General features: G+C 49.4%; 1 long non-coding RNA gene across 1 annotated transcript in view; it reads right to left on the reverse strand.

The window, feature by feature from the left end:
* Positions 1 to 4,212, reverse strand: part of LOC106150081 — a 10,965-nt gene that overhangs the window by 1,408 nt on the left and 5,345 nt on the right. Inside the window, exon 2 of the long non-coding RNA XR_001236674.1 lies at positions 341 to 405. This is a non-coding gene — a long non-coding RNA (uncharacterized LOC106150081). The remainder of the gene's footprint in view (positions 1 to 340; positions 406 to 4,212) is intronic.

Below are 4,212 nucleotides of genomic sequence, written 5' to 3' on the forward strand. Positions count from 1 at the left end.
CCTTTCCTTTCCTTTCCTTTCCTTTCCTTTCCTTTCCTTTCCTTTCCTCTTTTCTCCTTTTTCTCTTCTCCCCTCCTTTTCTTTCTTCTGCTTCTCACAGTCCCCTCCCTCTTGGCCTTCTGGACACGTCTTGCTTTCCTGCTGCTGTACCTTCAGGGCACCCTGCCTGCTCCAGCTGTTGGTACTGCCCCTCCATCAAGGGCAGCTCAAGACCATTTCCTGGAGGAAGTCTTCCTAATGTCCTGGGACTCCAGATGCTTCAGGTTTTCCTTTAGACTCTCACAGTTCCCACCAGCCCTCCCTGTACAATCCACTCACTTTTTGTCTCGAGTGTACCCACCATAGGCTGTGAGCTGCTTGAAGGTAGAAAATCCATGTGGGGCGTCTCAGGGGCCTGAGCAATGTCTGGGGAGTAAATGAGCAAGTCATAGCGTTCACTGTTCGGCCAAGCAAGCATCTTTCTCTGCTAGAAATCTTCTCCAACAATAAACAGCATGTGGGAGCAGGGTAGGGGATGGGTTTGGAGCCAGACACTTTCAGTTTTGTTTTTATTTTGCATAGCCTGTTCAGCCATGCCCCCTCTCTGAATCTTAATACCCCTCTCCCCAAAACTGCACTAAGAAACTCCCTGGACTTAGGATTAGAAGAGACACTGGCTGTGAACACACCAGAGACTACAAAGCCCTCGGCATCCTTGAGCCTGGCCCAGCTCCACAGGCCTGACCCTCCCTGGCTGCTCCCCTTCTAGGAGTGGCTGGCTGTGGCTGTCCTCCTGCTGCCCTACACCCCAGCCTCCCCTCTTTGCACTCGAGTTCAGCTGTGCTGACCCCCATCTACCCCAGGAAGGACCTCAATCTGGGGACCGTGGGGCCTTGCAGGAGAAGGTCATACTGGCAATTTATGGTGTGTGGAACCACTCCCTCCAACACATGATCTGTCAAAGCGGTGTTTTCCTTGGAAAGCTGCTCCTGGTGGAACCCTCTTCCCGGCAAGGAGCTCTCCCTCAGGTGCAGCAAGGTTCATCGGCAGGCAACTGGGAGGCAGGGGTCATTTCTACCCATGACAAATGGGTAGAATTTCCTTTCAGCTCCAGGCTTCAGCCCAAGAGCACTCCAATGGGCAGAAAAGTGCAAGCCGACTCCGAGGCACAGGGAACCCCGCATGCCTGCTCAGGTGGAAGGCTGGGCTGCTACCTCTGCTCCCCAGCCTCAGGGGCCACAGAGACTGAGATACAGAGGGAGACGGAGAGAGGCAGCCATGTGCAGGCAGAGACCCAGGGCAGTGAAGACTCAGGGAGGCAGACAGGAAGACAGAGAACTCCACACAGAGATAGAAACTGTGACAAAGGGACAGACGGAGCACTTAAGCGCAAAAACAGAGGCAGAAAGGGGCAGAAAAGGGCAAGGCGAGAGGGTAAACCAGCTTGCTGCAGAGACCCAGCAGTGGGGATGGGGACAGAAGAGGAGCTGAAAGTTAGGAAGAGAGAGAGAGGGTGCTTGAGAGGAGGTCAGAAGCAGAAAGACAATTAGAGAGAGATAGGGAGGCAGGGAGAGCCTGAGAAGGAAAGGAAAGGGAAAGCCAGGCAGAGAGCAGAGGAGATGGAGCCCGTCACAGTTCACACAGGGACTCTGCGGGGAGGAAACCAAATCCCTGTGACCCCCACAGGGAAGGCGTGGGCTGGTTCCATGCCGATGCAGAACAAATGTAAGGACCATTCATACCCCGGGGCCTGACACGCAAACTTTTCTCTCACCCCTCCCAGCACCGCAGGAGTTCGGGGTGGGGCACATGTCAAAGGGGCCCCGCTGACTGGGGCTGTCTAGAAGGGGTGGAGGACAGCAGGCATGGGAATGGGGGAAGGAGCCCATGCGAGCAGTGGAGGGACAATGAGGAGACAGAGAAGGGGGATCCGGGCTGGGCAGATGGGGAGCTAGGCCGGTGCAGTTTTCATAGACGCGGACTCGTGTTGGAAAGCCCGGCCACAGAGCCTCCAGCAGGGCAGGAATCCGCTCACTTGGGAACTATTTATTGAGCCTCTCTTAAGTGTCAGGAAGTCCTCCTGTCCTGGGGATACCACAGAGAACAAAAAAGGCAAGTGGGCCCTACCCAGCTTACTTTCCAGTAGGAAGAGAAAGACGAGACACAGTGTAATGCACGCAGTGTTTGGCTTGGCGGGAGGGAGTGAGAGCTATGACTGAGGGCAGCAGAGAGGAATCTGAATGATTTAAATGGGAGGCTCAGGACATCAGGAAAAGGCAAAGGGGTGAGGTGGGAGCGAGTCTGTGGAGCACCCAGGACAGAGCAGCAGAATGGAGGCCGCAATGCCAGGCCAGAGGCAGCAGGCGGGCAGCCAGTGTATGTGCTGCTGAGGCTCGCAGGGATTGTACCAGGGGAGGCTTTGGCAGCCACCTCCGAAGTATTTCACCAAAGTCTGCAAAAGAGAAGGCAGAGGCCAAGGCTGGGGTGCTAGCTGTGGGTGGTGAGAATCAGCCGGTGCTAGATGTTCCAAAGACAGGGTGAGCAGGATTTGCAGATGGCTCAGTATACAGTGGGTGAGAAGGAAGGCAGAGGGCTCAGCTGCCCTGCCAGGGCTTCCCCCTCTCTGCTACCCTCTCTCTACTCTCGGCTCCCTTAGGGAAAACACTTGCCGCTCTCTCCACTGCCCACTCCTCTTTCAGGAACTCAGAGGGGAGATGGTGATTCCCCTGACATCCAGAAGGGCCCACTGGTCCCTTTCTGTAGGCCTGTAGATGGAGGGATGACCCCAAGACAGCCTCCGAACCCCCGTGGGCATCCAGAGAGGCCAGAGTTGCTGAAACCATCTATGTAGGGGAGATCAACCCTGCTCCACCAACTGCCTACGGTTGGGTCCTTGTCTCACCCTATCCTTTGGGGAATGCTGCTTCCAGCAAGAGAATTTCCTTTCTATTTCCCTGAAATATCAGCTGTGCTGACTGCAAGGGAGAACACACGTGATGACTAAGAGAATTAAGGGGGTTGTAAGAATTAGTCCAGTTAAAGTCCTGGCACAGATTAGTATTCAATAAAGGCATTGATTATTACTATTATCAATAATTAATAGTCAGGCAGATACAGAGTCAAAGTACGTGTCCTTGAACCAAGTACTCAAGGTCTCTGAGTATTAGAGTATACATCTTTAGAAGAGAAGGCATAGCAGAAGTTTCCTCACACAGTTGTGATTGAGATAATCCATGTGTAAAATTTGGCATGCTGCCTAACACAAGAGGGAGTCATTGGTGGTCCAGTGTGCTGGTTGGCGTTAGCTTATTTCATCTTGCGAGAGCACTTTGTTAAATTTTCAGAAATTGTTATTAAAAATTAAAATATATAAACTCACATTTACAGAATTTGGATGGAAAATGGCAATACTCAAAATCCACCGTTTCCTAATTATTTAACTTTTGCTCTCACCTGTTTTTATTTACAACATCATATCTGCCTGGTATAAATACTACATAGTGATATGCATCTGTGCTCCGTCCCAACTTTGCCTAGCAATGGCATGTTAGAAGCTGGGAATCAGCCATGACAGGAGCATTTACACCCAGAAATGGACAAAGCCTACAAATCAGGGCTTGATTTATTGGGCTGTTAATTGTCTAGATTTAAGGAGGTGGTAGAAAACTGCTAATAATAAAAATTAAATTTAAAAGTATGTCATGTCTGTTACACAAAAACTTGAAGAAATACTCTTCTGTGTTCAAAAAGGTCTATGCAGTACACAAAGAATCTGATCACATCATTGATGAATAAGTAAAGTTCTGACATAGTGCCCTTGTTTCACTTTCATCTTACTTGTTATTGTAAAACTATCAATAAATATTTTGTCAGAACTATGCTCATTCATCACTTGCAATCATAATCTGGCTATGATACAAAGTTGATAAAAACATTCTGTAAAAATTAATTAGTTATATGGAATTAATGATAAAATAAATATTCTATATATGTTTTAAATTGTATGCTGCCTGTCTTGGTTACTTTTCTCTCATTGTTGGGACAAAATACCTGACTCCCAAAATTAAGGAAGGAAAGGTTTATTTCGCTTATAGTTTGTGGAGGTTTTAGTCTGTACTTGGCAGATTATAAGGCAGAGTGGCACATGGCAGAGAGCTACAGCTTAGGGTGGCAGACAACAGCAAAAGCAACAAAACAAAAGCCAAAAATGAGAGAGGAATAGCCTCAAGGAGC

This window comes from Chinchilla lanigera, unplaced genomic scaffold (genome assembly GCF_000276665.1).
Source record: "Chinchilla lanigera isolate Chin_1 unplaced genomic scaffold, ChiLan1.0 scaffold00063, whole genome shotgun sequence".
Classification (NCBI taxonomy): domain Eukaryota; kingdom Metazoa; phylum Chordata; class Mammalia; order Rodentia; family Chinchillidae; genus Chinchilla; species Chinchilla lanigera.